Source organism: Polypterus senegalus, chromosome 7 (genome assembly GCF_016835505.1).
Source record: "Polypterus senegalus isolate Bchr_013 chromosome 7, ASM1683550v1, whole genome shotgun sequence".
NCBI lineage: Eukaryota > Metazoa > Chordata > Cladistia > Polypteriformes > Polypteridae > Polypterus > Polypterus senegalus.
In genome coordinates this window covers 48,982,713-49,000,790 of record NC_053160.1, presented here as the reverse complement: position 1 = coordinate 49,000,790, position 18,078 = coordinate 48,982,713, and positions in this window count along the sequence as shown.

Below are 18,078 nucleotides of genomic sequence, written 5' to 3'. Positions count from 1 at the left end.
ATTTAATCTTCAAATCAGAAACTTTGTCAAACAGAACCTGCCCGATTTTCCCAATCTCCCACCTTCCTTTATGCTGGAAAAAATATTGCTCAGTCTCGAGGACTCAGACAGCATTTCTGCAATATATAAAAATAATTTACAGTCCCTCCCTTTCAAAGATCCAAGAAGACAATGGGAAAAGGAACTCTCATTCAACATATCAGAAAAGAAGTGGAAGGTAGCAATGCAGAGAATTCACTCGAGCTCCATATACGCAAAGCATACAATTATTCAGCTCAAAATGATATATCGAGCACATCTGTCTTGCTTGAAATTGTCCAAAATGTTTCCAGGGCAAGATCCAACCTGCGAATGCTAAAATCAAGTTCCAACCTCACTGGGCCACATGTTTTGGGCCTGCACCAAATGAACATCATTCTGGACAATAATTTTAAGTGCCTTTCAGACAGCCTTGGTGTCACAATCCCTCCTAACCCACTAACAGCTCTGTCTGGTGTTCTGCCAAATGGGCTTAAAGTGGAGAAGGACAAACAAACTGTGATTGCCTTTACTACACTACTGACACGCAGACTTATTTTGCTAAATTGAAAGAATCCAAACTCTCGTCTTTTAAGTCAGTGGGTAACTGATGTTCTATATTATTTGAAACTGGAAAAAATCAAATTCTCACTTAGAGGATCTGTGCAGAACTTTTTCAAAACCTGACATGATCTAATCAATAACATTTTAGAATAAGCTTTTAAAGCACTGAGGAAGTAGATTCTCTCCCCATTTCTTGTTCTTCTCCATTTATCTGTATCCGCCTAATAAACTCATCAATTTATTCATTTTTACTGTTTTTAAGGTTTAGTCCATTGGCTATGCTCTCTTTCTCAGGGGTGAGGGTTAATTTGTTTTCAATCCTATTTTTTTGTAAAAATTGATCCATTTGTATGGAATGATTACAATAAAATCAATAAAATTAAAACAAAAACAAGTAAAAGAGTTTAGTAGAACAAAATAAGCCTTTTTGGACATTTTCACTGTTTTGTTGTAAATGCTAACCTAAAATCAGTTTTACAATGTGGTTTAGAAGGCCGACTCCACTTTTCACAGTACAGTGACAATACTAGTCTGCAATGTTTTGTGCCACTAAAAACCAGAGTTTCTTTAAGAACAAGACTTCTAATGTCCTTGATACCTCAGAGATGAAAAATAAATGACTCTTGGTTCTATGTAAATGTATTCTTCTTTGAAATGCCATGATAGGGTTGTGACAGATATATTTCTGACCTATTTTTCCAATTAAGTTGATGAAATGAACCATAATAAAAAAGTCTTTTTCCCTATAACTTTTTCTTCAGATAAAATCAGAAAGTAAGAATTTTTCAAATAAAACAACATTACTTTTTTTAATTTCCGGACAAACTGACTTTCTCTGTCTAGCTTCTTGCTTTGGGGCAGAACAGTAATATCCACCCTGCTGACAGGGAGGATAAAACTTCAGATTGTGAACTGTTCTGGTTATTTTTTAACTTTACTTTAAAAATGCCTAGCAGATTTTGATGCTGTTTTAAATCAAAGCATAATCAGTTTCCACTTGTACCCTCAGGACCATTCTGTCTGATTTTTTTTTTCTGTGGGTTATTTAAACATAGGGTCCATAACTGTTTCACTGAATCCACTGTTTCTCTTCTATTGAGGTTTAGGAATAATGTATGCAGCTTTTAAAGAAAGTAAAACAACAAAGTACACACGCTACATTTACAAAATAAAGCAATAAGAACATAAAATACAAATAAATGACAATGTGCATATTATCCTTTTCAGTAATATGAAATTGTAAGTCGGCATAAAGAAAAGACACAGATATGCAACTTCTCAAAAAATATTTTTTTTTTTTAATTTCATTTCCACTTTTTTTCTTTGTCCTTAAGATAATTTATCTTAGCTCTGTGTACAAAATCTTTGAAATAGATGTTGACGATGAAAAACTGACATGTCAACCCATAATTGTATCTCATTTGCAGTGGCTCTCTACTCTAAAGAGTGTGTGCCTCAGCCCACTGGTGTTTGATCACATTGTGATCCTGGGTTTCCTTCTCCAGTCCATTGGCAAATGGGTACACTGCTGCCTTAAAGAGATGCCATTACACATTTGGAGTTGGCATCTTCCTTTAGGAATTCTGATTTTCCTCCCAAATCCCATCGACAAGTAAGTTAGGTCATATGGCCACTCTAAATTGCAGGTGTGACTCCCTATAAATGACATGATTGTCTAGTGTTGCTTCTTACTTTGAGCCCACTGCCCCCAGGGTAGATTACCCTTTCCCACATGTCAAATGAAATAAACTGTAGATAGAATATACAGGTACATCTGCTGGTACTTAGTAAATTATAAGCTATAAAATTTGAATTATTACATTATTTTCCTTTACTGACTTTGTAAATGAAGGTAATATATCTCTGGTTTATTTTGGGGGTCAAGTAGTGCTTTTGAAATTAAAAACAACAAATTCTAAGATAAAAAGATGGCTAAATACAGTATACCTTGTATCAGTATATCAGGTAGGGACTGCATCTGTAAACCTACTTCATTCCTCTAGTGCAGAACAAGAGCCAGGTTGTAGGATACCTAGATGGCACCTACACTTGGTAGTGCCTTCAGTGCAATTGTCAATAGGAGGCAATGCGCCCCAATATTGTGTTTGGAGCTCCTCTGTAAGTGACTCCTAAGCCACTAATGTATGCCAGGGCACTGGTAGACAATGAGCAGTGTGCTGGAGTCCACCATGAAATTAGGAAATGGCAGAACGACCTAATATGTCATTCTCTCTCTGGGAAATTCCTTTGAAAATCATACAGGACACACTATGCTAAGTACATTTGCACATGGAAAGTTTAAGTACTGATAGCAGTCCTCTAGAATTATAACAAAAATGACTGAAGAGGCATAGTTAGTAGTAGCAGTAATATCATGTGTATTGAGTACAGAGAAATTTGTACTTGAAACAACAAGAATGTATTAATATACATTAAACGGCACCACATTATAAGGCACTGCATTAACCAGATAGATTGGAAAGGCATCATTTAATACAAATTTTAATAGATATGAAAGGCAGTATATTAGATATATTGAAAAGGCATTATAAAATAGATAGACATGAAATCTTCTATATTAACATATCGAAAAAGGCATTGATATGATCGAGAGATATGAAAGTACTATACCAAATAGAAAGATTGAAAAGGTATTATATAATAGATGGATAGATCAATAGATATGAAAGGTACTATATTGGATAGATAGTTAGGAACAGAGATATGAAAGGCACTATAAAAGGCATTATATTACAGATCGATAGACTGATTGATACAAAAGGTCCACTGTGAACAATTTGACTGTAAATTTACAGTAAATTAGTGGCTACCAATCACGTTACTTTCACAGTATTTCACTGTATCATATTACTGTATATTACCCCAAAATACAATACTATACAGTTACTACATAGTAAACTACAAAAGTATTGTGATATAGCAGTTAAGTTGCTGCTGTTAAATTACAGGAATATCCTGTTTTTTACATGTTAACTGTAATAGTACTGCAATTTAGGAGCCAATACTTTATTTTAATGTTACTAAAACATTTTAGTTAAAAGACTTTCTTGAAACAAAAAACACCATTGTAACCCAACAATTAAGTAACTATCAATCATGTTGCCATCAGACATACAGACCATCATTTTTAACCATTGACACAAAGTCAATGTTTTGTTAAACTATTTCATGTTATCTGTTGGAAAAGGACCAGTTGTTTTGATGATGTAGGGTGTGCTAAAGGTTTAACATTTTATCAATAAAACCTCACCATAAAGCAGCTTTCTTAACAATAAAATAAACGTCAGGACACAGAAAAAATTGTTTGCTAGCCATTTTTATGTTTTTGTTTCTCGCAGTGCAAAGGTGCGAGTGCCATCAGAAAATATACTAACTTTATGCAAATTTAGTATTCTGTGCCATTATGACAGATAATAGACATGAAAAATTCTATATAATAGATTGAAAATGCATTATATGACAGATAGATAGATAGATAAAAAAAAAAATAAATTAAATATGATAAAAATGAACTACAACCACCAAAACACACATAAAAACCTCTGGCTTGGATAACTTAGGACAGCTATTGTCAAAACAGGCTTGTAGGTGGCAGTATGATGAGGTCAGACCTGCTCAATAGCGCCAAAGTGGGCGGCACGGTGGCGCAGTGGTACTGCTGCTGCCTCACAGTTAGGAGACCCGGGTTCACTTCCCGGGTCCTCCCTGCGTGAAGTTTGCATGTTCTCCGCGTGGGTTTCCTCTGGGCACTCCGGTTTCCTCCCACAATCCAAAGACATGCAGGTTAGGTGGATTGGCGATTCTAAATTGGCTCTAGTGTGTGCTTGGTGTGTGGGTGTGTTTGTGTGTGTCCTGCGGTGGGTTGGCACCCTGCCCAGGATTGGTTCCTGCCTTGTGCCCTGTGTTGGCTGGGATTGGCTCCAGCAGACCCCCGTGACCCTGTATTCGGATTCAGCGGGTTAGAAAATGGATGGATGGATGTATGTTTAAAGACAATAATATCTGGATAGAGTCACTGTCAGCGAAGGGAACAGACCTAATAGGTAGTGGCAGTTGGTACTGGCAGTGGCAGTTTCAAACATCAGACCCAAAGTTTCTAAAAGAACTATTATGTTTATACACACAAAATCAACTGTCCAAATTTTCCTCTATGCATCTAGAAGAGACTGACAGCTGGATACTTTCCCCATTCTGGACTGCAAATGTGAGTTCTGATATCCTACATCCAGGCAAAATTGATTATATATATTAAGAACTGTCAACTAAGACTGTTACTAAGAACACTTCACGTTGACTGTATTGGTAGAGGTTACCTCCACTAGGATGTCAAAGGTTCTAAACTACAGGACTCTATCAGATATGACAATACTCTGGAGATTTGTAGGTTTCTTATGTTAACTGCTAATAAGGAACTGAAAGTAAAGAAGTATCAATGCAATATTGTGCTTTACAAAAAAAAAATTTGCTGTATATTATGTAATTTGACAAAGAACTCTAGTTATGGGCCAATTCATATTCCAGGTTAATTTCCCAAGGCAGTGATTTTAATCGTACAAACACCTTTATTCTTTTAATTGACCTATACACTCTTTTAAAACGTACTTAATGAACAGCAGATATTTTCTAAAAGGTAGTAAAGTATTTATTTAAGGAAAGGAAAGGAGAACAGGTGTGAACAACTTGAACGTTAGCTCCCTGAGGTCATTATTGCAACGTAGCAACTGTCAAGATCAGGGAGACCACACACACAGAGAAACTGGCAACTGCAAACACCAAGGGATGGTATGTGCCTTGTTTTGAAACATATGAAGCTCTAATAAAAATGGAACTGCTCTGAAACCTCAGTTCTGTTTTGCTCTAAAACCTCAATCATGTTTTGCCAGCCGAATAAGAAAATTACTGCTTGAAGCAATCTCCATTGTAAAGTATGGGATGTGATTAAATAGGCCAGATTGGGACCATCCTAGGGAGTATACTCAACAGAGTTAAACAACATTCTTTTGTCTGTTCTCATGATTTGTATGTGGTTTTGTTGTTTTTCTTTTTAATTGATTTCAAATGACGTTTGGAAACCACAGTGGTTACTCTGGCTATCCGGATTCAATTTACTAGATCAATGGCTTCTCTCAAGACATTCTGTAAGATATTTTTTTAGATGATAGCATTGCTTTAAAAGCATAGAAATGATCACCTGGAAAATATTAAAATGCAGAATGGCAAAATAAAATACCAACCCAAAATGTCAAATAAAAATTGTTGATATAAGCCTTTGCAATTTCCCAGCTATGCAGCCTGAACTGCAGGTACAATTTTTAAGCAATTATGTCCCTAGTTTTAAAATACATGTATGTGAGTGGAAAAAAAACACACCAAAATGTTTTTCATCACATCTTCAACAATAGTCGGCTGATTTACTTAATGTTTGATACAAAGTGTATGTAATATGTTTTCCAACAACGGTTGTATTAAATACTCACATCAAACAAACAACATCGCTGCACTAGCTTATTGAACATAAGTCTTCGTGTTTTGACATGAATAAAATGAGATTACCTTTTCATTCAAAGTTATCAACAAGATGTGGAACAGTAATTTTAATAAGTGTTTTATGATTTATTAAAGAAGTTGTTCGAAGTGCTTTCCCTTGGCACGAACACAAGCCCAATTAATCCTGGAGTTTCACGACGTAGCAGCTCAACAGTGTCCCGTGCAGCTATCTGTCAAGTTGTTCTGTGAGTCTGGGGTGCGTCTTCTTGGCTTAGTACAAGATTGTTAACAGCTTCAATGTTTTCAAGTGTACGCACCGAGCGTGGTCGACCACTGCCTGGTTGCCGGTCCACAGTGCCGGTCGACTGAATCTTTCGTAGCAGCACATCGAGGCCGTTTTTGTTCCAACCTTTCTGTGGGAACTCTTTTATCTGTCGACGACTGCTGTAACCCTTTAGCAGAACCAAATTCTTAAAAAAAATTCGGTCTTCTGTACTGAAACCCATTTTTATCTGCAAATTTAGCAAGGGTCAAACTTGTTTACAAACTTTATCGTCTGCGTTCGCATGTATCGATGGCAACCAAATTTATAAATAAGTAAGATCTTATACTGCTTTGACCAGGCTTTGACACAAGTTTATACAATGTTCCAAATTTTATCAAAATCAGTCGACTATTGTTGAAGATGTGATGAAAAACATTTTGGTGTGTTTTTTTTCCACTCACAGTGTATATGCACTAGATAAAGGGATGATTAAGATTTACTAATATTGAATAATCTGAATATTATATTATAAAGTTGCTTTTTATGAAGTAGTTTTTTTTTTTTGCAGAACATTCATTCTCTTTTTAACTTTGCTTGAGCTTATCTGGACAATATAATCAATTAATAGCAAATGATAAAAAAGAGAAAAACACTTTGCCCAACTCAGTAAACTGATCCATGCCAGGATCCTTCTGTAGACTCACGAGTTGTCACTTACCTAAGCAAATGGATTTGAGCAGCAGACAAGGGCCTCCAAAGTGCTTCCAGATTATGAGCCCTCTAGCCACACTGCCCACTTTCAAAATTTTCCCAAGCTGTTGCCCATGAAGAAATATGTTGCAGATAAAATGAAAATATATGTGCTAAAGCTGTAAATGTTTTTTAGAAGCAAAACCTAACATTTCACAGCAAATTTAGTTGTTTCACTCATCACTATTCATAAATGTATTGACAGGTGTGGAAAAATAATTTAGATTAGCAAGTAGTGTAAGAATTTTAAGTATAAGTCAAATAAATGTATCTCTGTAGCATTAAGGGTTAAGGTTTTATAACATTAAATTAGACTTTAAAGTAACCATAAATAAAATGCAAAATAAGGAACTTAGATAAAAGCTGAAGCTTGCAGTTGCTGAGTGTAGTAAAAACACGCTGAAGTAGAGCTTGTGAAATCAAGCAAGAAGTCAGTTTGAGCTAGCTAAGCATGGGTGTGTGTTTAAGGAAGTGTGGCCATTGCCACATTCACGGATATAACCATAGGAGTGAAACATGGATATGAAATGTCTATAATATAGCAAAACTGCCTAGTAAATGATGCAAGACCATTATGCACCAATCAAGTCAAATGTCTGATGTTTTTGAAAATGTGTAACCACATGCTGCCTACAAAAATTGCGACAGTGGCACTCCCTCTTCATGAAGAGACAAGAGAGCGTGATTAAGCTTCCTCCTGCCTGGTTTATTGACTAAAGACAAATTATTCCAAGGTGAAGGTGATTTCTTGCAGACAGGGGAGGCTAATTTTGTATAAAAACAATAAATATAATTTAATTTAAGGTTCTAGTAATATTAAATTGTATTAAGTGGATAGATAATTTAAACCTGAAGCTGCATTAAAAACGAATGCTTGTGCTTGTCAAAAAAAACAAAAACTCTCAGAAATCATTTATATCCCATAATTAAAACACTTAAGGGGGATGTGCAGGACTGCAGCAACTACAGGGGAATAAAATTAATGAGCCACAGCATGAAGTTATGGGAAAGAGTAGTGGAAGCTAGATTAAGAAGTGAGGTGCAGTATGGTTTCATGCCAAGAAAGAGCACCACAGATGCAATGTTTGCTCTGAGGATGTTGATGGAGAAGTTTAGAAAAGGTCAGAAGGTGTTGCATTGCATCTTTGTGGACCTGGAGAAAGCATATGACAGGGTGTCTCGAGATGAGCTGTGGTATTGTATGAGGAGGTTGGGAGTGGCAGAGAAGTACATAACAGTTGTACAGGATATGTACGAGGGAAGTGTGACTGTGGTGAGGTCTGCAGTAGGAGTGATGGATGCATTCAAGGTGGAGGTGGTATTACATCAGGGATCCGCTCTGAGCCCTTTCTTATTTTCATTGGTGATGGACAGGTTGACAGACGAGATTAGACAGGAGTCCCCATGGACTATGATGTTTGCTGATGACATTGTGATCTGTAGCGATAGTAGGGAGCAGGTTGAGGAGACCCTGGAGAGGTGGAGATATGCTCTAGAGAGGAGAGGAATGAAGGTCAGTAGGAACAAGATAGCATACATGTGTGTAAATGAGAGGGAGGTCAGTGGAATGGTGAGGATGCAGGGAGTAGAGTTGGCGAAGGTGGATGAGTTTAAATACTTGGGATCAACAGTACCGAGTAATGGGGATTGTGGAAGAGAGGTGAAAAAGAGAGTGCAGGCAGGGTAGAATGGGTGGAGAAGAGAGTCAGGAGTAATTTGTGACAAATGGGTATCAGCAAGAGTGAAAGGGAAGGTCTACAGGACGGTAGTGAGACCAGCTATGTTACAGTATATGGGTTGGAGACAGTGGCACTGACCAGAAAGCAGGAGAAAGAGTTGGAGGTAGCAGAGTTAAACATGCTAAGATTTGCATTGGGTGTGAGGATGAACAGGATCAGAAATGAGGACATTAGAGGGTCAGCTCAAGTTGGACAGTTGGGAGACAAAGTCAGAGAGGTGAGATTGCATTGGTTTGGACATGTGCAGAGGTGAGATTCTGGGTATATTGGGAGAAGGATGCTAAGGATAGAGCTTCCAGGGAAGAGGAAAAGAGGAAGGCCTAAGAGAAGGTTTATGGATGTGGTGAGAGAGGACATACAGGTGATGGGTGTAGCAGAACAAGATGCAGAGGACAGAAAGATATGGAAGATGTTGATCTGCTGTGGCGACCCCTAACGGGAGCAGCCGAAAGAAGATGAATTAAAACACTTAACAAGTCAAGAAATCTCATAATTTAAAATCTATATTTTACTTCTGGTACTTAATGACCGTATTAGAAGATTTTAAATAATTAGCACCAGTAGCTGTATAAGTGATAATGTGCTCTCTAGAGTTACACAAATTAATGTTTACATAAGTATAAACAGCAGCCTGTCAATTTGATCATGGTGATATGCAAACACATACATTTTTATAAAGCAACACTAATCAAGCCCCAATGTTAACCACTTTTGGATAGTTTATTTGTTTGATTTTTTTGTAGAACAAATTGATGCATACATTCATTGACAAATTTGCATTTGTTGAAGAGAATTTCTGTTTGTACTCTTTGTGGTACTCACGAATTGTGCTGTCTCATGTCAGTTACTTAATTATAGTGTATATCGCTATAAGTCCATTTTACCCAGATTCTTAGATTATTTTAAACCAGTAACGGTGCACTGCAGAATACACTTGACTTCAGCGTTCATAGTTTTCATCCTCTTTCTCTGTATGTTTAGCATTCATTTGCTCAGAGGTTGATGCGCTTGCTGCTTCCTGAGCAGCCCTTCTTTTTTCCACCATAGCAGCCCACTTCTTCTCTTCTTTCGTCGGCATCTTTTCACGTTAAAACTGATTAAGTCAGTGTTCGTGTTGCAATTACTTAGTACATTTTCTTAAATTTTTTACTTAAGCTGGCACTTAACTCTTCAATCTGCCGCAAGAATGATTTAAGATATAAGGATGTAAGGGAAGTGACGGCGAAGGTGGTAGGGATGAGAATGGTGCCTGTAATCATACGCCACACGGCCACCCTGCTGGCCTCTGCAGAGAGTTGATTCTACAACAAATTAAAAATAAAAAGAGGAATATCTTTGGAGGTCAATCATCACCCCGAAAGCGGATAGAAGACGTCACATAGTATATGTGTACCAAATTTCAAGTCAATAGGTCAAACGGTTTGTGAGCTACAGGTGATTTAAAATCCTGGACAAACAAATGAACAGCCACGGTAGCATATTATACTGTATATAAAGATTTTGTGTGACTCCATTTGTTGTCTGCTCATTTTAATATGTCCGAATTCCTTCACTTTTCCATTTTTCTGGAACTTCTCCCTTGCTATTCTTCATTTACCTATTATAATTCCCTCTTACACCAGTTTTGTTGCTGCTGATAAAGTCTACTCTAGCTGTTTTCTACAGTTTTCTAAACGTATTCCATTTTCACTTTAACCAAAGTGATCACCATCAGCATTGCTTTCATCAAGAAAAGATTACAATGCACTCCAGTATGTGATATGTGACCAGTTCCATTGGTTTAAACACTATTTTCTTCCCTTTGTTTTCAAGAAATGTAATCAACTTCATCAAGGTCCTTCCAAATGTACCTTGTTCTTTGTTGGTGTTGAAATTACCTGTTTGTTGCAAAACAAGAGTATTGTGCATACAATTTTTTAAAAAAATCTATTAATGAAGCTTTATTTGGTGGCCTACATTAATGGTCAGTGTTCGGAATTTTGCATCTCAGGGTAATCTGTAATATTCTAAAAATGTTCACAAGTATGGTTCTGTTTTAAACTTTGCAGATTTTTGGATTTTAATTAAGCAGATCAAGAACATGGACTAAATGTTAAATTAATTTCTTGTGAATTATTAGGACATGTGCATAGTGGATACATTGTAGTAAGAGAATACAGACAAAGGTAAAGGGTGGTTGAGGCACCAAATGGTGATTACTGTATGTTATGGAACTCAGAAAAATAAGCTTTTGCAAAAAATATGCCTACACAGGCAGGAGTTTCTGACCAGACTGGGAAAAGATGGCGCTGGTACTGATCTATGAGGTTTATGAGGCAGAAGGTCATAAGCTTCTGAAAACCAGAAGTGATATCATGCGCTGTCAGCTCACAATTCTCCGAATCTTCAGAAGGAAGGAGAGAAGAGAAGTCAGGAGGTAGCGCCAGCCACCAACATGGGGTGGAATTGCAAGTCGTCAAGCATTAAAGTTGTCTCCCTGGTATGTGTGTGTAACAATATGTGGATATCATTCTTCATCTCCAACTAACATTGGTCCCATCTTAATAGACATAAAGATCATTTTAATGTGATGAGAAAAGTTATACTTCTAAATTAAATTAGCAAACAGTTAAAAAAGTCATAACAATAAGAATAAACCATAATTAGATTGATCAGTATATTAGCAGAGGAGGTAACCTTGTTTTTTTTGTACTAATTAAATAAATTCTATAAAAAATAAGTATTTTATAAGTTATAAGTAAAAGAAAAACATTCAGTAGTTGTAACAGGAATATTTTAGTTGCCTAGTAGTTAACACTGCTGTCTTATGGATCCTGTGTCAGGCCTCTGTCAATGTGCAGATAGCATAGTCTCCCAATGTCAAAGCAAGTTTTCTTCCTGGTGCTTAAGTTTTCCCCCTAAATCTCCAAAGATGGACTGGTGGATTGTGTGTGTGTGTGAGTGGGCCCTGTGACAGACTGATATACTGTCCAGGGCTGTCTATTTTATATCTAGTGCTGCCAGAATAAAATCCAGACCCCAATAACTCTGAATTTGGAATTGAGAATGTTATGTTTAGTAATGAACAAAATAATTTGTGCAGAATCACAAAATAATTCACAAAACAAATGGTGTTTTATTCTCAGTGAATTTAGGGCCATTGATACGTAAGAAAGACATTTAATTCCTTTCTAGAATCATTTACATGCATTAATTGTGCATGCACCTGCCAGTCATATAGTATTTAAATAAAGATCTCTACTTTAAAATAAATCATTTCCTGTCATGTGCAGACATTTTATTCAGCCATCAGATGTGTTCTGGTAGTATGATCCCCACTTTGCCAATTATGATGGCATTCTTGACCATCACAACCCAAAACATGCAATGTAGACAGAAAAGAAACTGGAAGATACACAGTGCTTGGAGCGTAAATTTCCTCAACACAAACTAACAGACTTGAAAGGGAGGTGGCTAGATACTGTGCCGCTTACCGTGTAGTGAGTTGTTCTGCTGAGAAAAGACAGTAATGTGCCAGGTGGTGTGTTTTGATGTGTCTTCTTGTGGGAAATACATTGTGAGAAGAAGAGACAAGAGACATGGCAAGGTTTGGGGCAACCACCCGTTTAATTCGGTATCCTGGCTGCAAAAGTAAATGATTTATGATTGAGTCAAGTTTACACGACAGAGTCCAAAACAGAACTGCCTTCCAGGGAAAAGGTGTGAAGCGTTATAGGAAGTTTGGGGGAAGTGCTGACGTCCTTGGGGCCCGGACCGGAAGTGATGTCGTCCTTGGCCAGGGACCGGAAGTGATGTCGTCCCGAGTCGAGGCGGTGGCTCCCAGTGGGATTCCCCAGGAAAGGCCTGCCGGGAACTTAGAAAGAGCGTCAGTGTTCCCCGCCCCCCCTAGGCAGATGTATTATCATTCATTTCTAAGCCCTTCAGCTGCCTCCTATGCACACGTGTGTGACAACATATTTTTAAAAAATGCACTGCACTTCTCTATGGTAATGCGAACAAGAGATATAAATAGAATTGATTTGACTCGGGTACAAATTACATGTATTATATTGCGGCAAAAAACAGTTATGTTTTGCATCAGTTTTGCAAAACTATGCAAAATAAAAACTTACCCAATTTTCTCATCATGTTATATTATAGTATGGTATGGCTTGGTAGGGTTATGTGGTCATAAACCAAATGGCTGAAAAAAAAGCCCTTACAGAAATGAAAACCACAAAAAAAAAACTTTTCCAGCTATCTGATTTTGGAGTCCACTTTGCCTATTGCTGGGTCATTAAAATCTGAACCCTGAATACAAGGTAATACCAACCTTTTATTAAATGCCGTTCCATCACAGGACACTGTCCTACCTGGAAGGCCAATCAACTTAAAAGGCACTGAAGTCTAAGAGCAAATCAGAATATCAGAAGAAAAACCTCACGTAAAATGAGGAAAGAATGTGCAGACTGTGTGGCCTTGTGATAGATGTAGGAGTTGAATTCAGGTCTCCACAGATGTAAGGCAGGCAGTACGGCTACGTCAACATGTTCCAGCAACCTCTGTGTCCTTCCAAACTATTTAGTACTAAAACCAATAAGTAAAAGCCACTTATAAATCAAATTTTGCCCAAACAATCTGTGAGTCCTTATAATATCTAGTTAGAGGTATAAAATATTTAGCTATAATTGCCACATTACCATTCTGCAACCAGCTTAATCCAGTTTCAGGTGACAGGGGGGTGTAGCCTATCCTGGCAGCATTAGGTACAAGTCTAAAAGAAACCCTGAACTGAGTGTCAGTCCTTCTCAAAGCCACTTTGGAATAATCTGAGATATAACAACATGTTACAATTAATGTTACATACCTGTCCTATTTTTCAAGTTCCCATCTTGCAACGAATTTCTTAAAATGTATGAATAATTTCATTTTTAAAAGTTCCTAATGCAGTTCACAAAACCACAAGCAAACTAATAATCCGACCGCAGAGAATTATAAAACAGGAATAGTTACCACAGAAAGTGTTTCGAAATGTGCGAGAAATATTCCTTTGAGTTTGTTGCACACAGCGGGTAAAACTGAACCTGCATCTAAAAAAGGAATCTGCCACAGCGTGTTGATCAAACTGTGTTCGCTTAACGATCACAGATTTACGAGGCAAATATAAAACACGCAGGGGTCGAATGGGGTGGCCTCAGTGACCCCGCTAAACTTGATGGATGGACGGGTGCGAGGGCGGCATTCACGCGGTGGTCTCGCGGGACCCGAATGAAGGGTGTAACTTCAGTGCTGCGGAGGGGATCGGCGGGGTGGGTGTTTGTGCAGGAGCGGATTTTAAAAATCAGATTTGCAGTACCGTAATGCGAACACTGAAACAGGCGGCAGTACACGATTCCCAAGAAGAGACGGCATGACAAATGTTCATTACAGTTATTCTGTATTTCACACTCACTCACCCAGCTTTTTCTGTACCCACTTTGCCCAGATCAGGGTCACGGAGGCCTTTCTGGCAGCATCGGGTCCAAGATGGAGTACGCGTGGTACGCCCGCACACAGTCGCATGAGGCTAATAAAGCTGCAAATCAGTACAAAACATGAACATATACAGTGTATTCTGGTTGCTGTTTAAATTTAAAATTGAAGTCTTTAGAGAGACCGGTACGTGCAACACAGACGGCCTAAAACGACGAAAGACATTAATAACAAACCAGGGAAGTACAATATCTGTCAGCCTTTAGCATATACCTCTTTATTCGTATTAAATGATGATTATGTAATGTTGCACATTTTTAGAAAGCGTCCTGCTTATTTTGTCTACTGATTAATTCTAAATGTAAAGCGAATTAGTTTATATTTTTTCAAAGGCATTTCTCTCCTGATAAAAATGCCACAAAATCACTGGCTATAGCATTAGCTGTTTGGATATCGTGCCAGGCGCGCATATTTTGCACAAATTATTGTGGAATAGTCGGCACGGCAATACACTGTAATTTATGGAAAGAAAAAAAGAATTTTTATCAAAGAGCTTATGAAAGTGGCTTTTTCTGCCTTTTTCTGTTGTAAACCATGTCTCTGAAACTAAATATTACATAATAATTAGATCGTAAAAATACACAAAAATAAATAAATAATAGAGCTGTGCATAATGAACTAATAAGCATGCAATGACTATTAAATGACACATTATTAAAAGGGCCGCGGGGTAGCCGCCATTTACCTCTAATGTAAAGTTATCTAAAAATGAAACAGGTTAATGTCGTTATAATCTACAAATATTTATATATATATACTTATGAATATTGATTGTTGTAAAATAAAGATTGCAATTTTATGAGCTCAACATTAAAACGTATCATTTATGTATTATATTACTTGAAGTTTAATCTTCTTATTAGGAAAAATAAGATAATTGTTTCATAAAGTGTCTAATAAACCTGCACTGCAAAAAATAAACTTGTGAATAGTTTTATATCGTCATTACATCTTGTTTTCCTTATTGTAAGGTTTATGGACTTGTTTAAGATTATTTAGTTTATTTTAAGAAATCTTGTCAAATAAATTTTCCTTAAGCTTGGCTGTGTTTTTTTTTAATAATAGAAAAACAACTTCCGCTTCACATTTTTTTTCACGTTAAGTATATGCATTTTTGAAGCCAGTTGAATTCCATTAAGTTAGTAAAAGGCTGTGTCTACAAAAGGACAAATCTGGAAAGGTTACTTTCACATCGAAAAACAGAAAAGGAGTTTAGAAGCGCAGTGTTGTACACTGTGTCATACTATTCAAAACGTTGGCCTTCATACCTTATTTCTTATTTTTTTCAGTTTGAAGATACCTGTACCATTTTTTTTTCCAGTTTAATTTCTTCCTTTCAAAGAATCTTCTCAATAGGCAGGCAGCTGCATGGGTTAAAAATAGTATGACAAAGTTTGAAGTGTTCCGATTGTTTCGATTCTGCCTTCTTAAATAGTAAACTGGTATAACAAAAATTAGATATACTGTACACATTTGAATACCTTCAAATGGCAGAGTGGCGTCCCACCCGGGCCTGGTTTTTGCTTCCGCCCCTGGGACACACAAGTGGAATAAGTAGGTTTAGAGAAGAGAGCAGATGAACGGATGGGACGAGATCTGACGACTTTGCCATTTTGTTAGGCTACAGCTGTTCTAAAATTCCCTACGTCCACGCCTCCAAAATGTAAAGCTGCTTAATCCGGATTAATCTTAATCTGCTCGTTCAGAACTGGTTATCCGATTGCGTGTTCGTAATATGTTAGGATTACCGTATCATACTAAATGTCATACAATTCCCCAGCCCCTCAATCTGATTCCGAGTTGCGGAGAGACGGAGCTGATCTCAGAGTTTAAAGCTGGAAGGCTTGCCACTCCATCGCAGCGAACATTAGACGCACAGACTTACTCAAAGTGGACAAAAATACTGACTGCAATGCACGTTTTTGGAATGTGGAAGGAAGCTGGAAAAACAATTAAAAGGTCATAGACTGTGCAAACCATCAAGTGCACGGGGAGAACGCGCAAACCTCATACAGAAAGTGCATGCACTTTAAACAAACGGGACAGGAACCCCTGTGGCTGACACGACAACTCCGCCACCAGAGTCTGTGTTTTTGCAACTCAGTTTTGTAAACAGCTAAAACACGGTTACATTCATTAAATGAAGGCAGTGAATAAAGGATGTCAAAATGGAAAGCCGTAACAGAACCTCACGCGGGACAATCGCTAATCGTTCTTAAAAATGCAGTTGTCCGCTTTTCGTAGTTTAACACTCTCCACCTGCCGGTAACGAGTGAACCAAAGCCCAGTCGCCGCTGTCTTGTATTGGACCTGCCTCTCGAGATATACGTCTTCTTTATGTTGGACCTCGTGTGGCTTTTCTCGTACCTGCCTTAGTTTATTTTGGGGGTTAAATCGTGAGTAAAGCGGTTAAGTGCAAGGAAATAATAAATGAAAAGACAGAATCGATTAATGTCAAAGATTCGGTCAAACACACAGTTTGAAATCTTGAATGTTAAAAAAAACAGGTTTGTTTTTATTACCCCTGATGTCGTTTTGTGAACATTAAGTACCATTCCAAAACAAGAATATCCATCCATTCATCTTTTAACCCGTGCAGTTAGGCGTTGCGTAGCTCTGCGGTGGCGGTCCATCTACCTACGGCAACAGCCACTGATTACTACTGTCCGGTGCTGGAGTGAATTCAAAGCCGTTAAAAAACAAAATGCGTCTGTCGTACGGTACAATGTGACTGCTCCAGTTTAATGGGAAGACGGTTATTGTAAGCCAGCCCGTTTTTCTTGGTCACTGCATGCTAACTTATTACAGCACTTTTCTGGGTTCAACACCACTGCCAGTTCCAACCATCCATCTATCCACCCACTTTTTAACCGGATTACCCAATTCCGTGTCCCGAGAGCCGGTGACCATCCTAGACACTCTGGGCGGAAGGCAGGAAACTGTCTTGGACGGAGTATCAGGTTTAAGTACACCACAGCACCAGCTATGATGAATTTATATTTGGAATACAGATAATAAGAACGAGTTGCATTTGTATGTGCTGCGCTGCATACATTCTGTCATACAGATGTGCTGGGCATAAGGTGTCTTGCTTGTATCGAAAGAGTTTCGTAAAAAAATCTTTCTTTTTAAAAGAGACCAGCTTTGATCGTTCCAAGACAATGTAAAACCACAGAGCAGGAACCGAAAACAACATCAAATAACGTCCGGCTTACTTACTATTCATTGCTCAACTGTCCCTTTCCTTGGACCGCTTTATCTAATAAACCCTGTCAATCCGAGATGTTTAATCATCCTTTTATGAAATACAATTACAAAAAAAATACGCAAAGATTATTTAAACAAAATCTAAATGCTTTTCTGACAAAATAAAATTAGAATGCATGTTCTTCTTGTGTGCGATTTCTTTTCTTTCTATAAAGTCAACTGAATTGCAGTGCACTGTACTTTAAGAAATGCTCTGCTGCCACCTTGTGGTAGATAAGATATTAGTTGCGGTGATTTTTTCATCCTGTAGTTAACCCACTTGACCAGATGAGGGGTAAAGCAACTTATTTGAGCCCATTCAAATCCACTGGCAAAACTGATTTTAGCTGGTTTAGCTAAAATGTAATGGTCAATGGAAATAATAAATAAAGCCGTTTATTATAAACTAACATATCTTTGATTATATAAATTATATTTTATTCTCTTCATTTGCAATAGTAAATAAATCCATCTGTT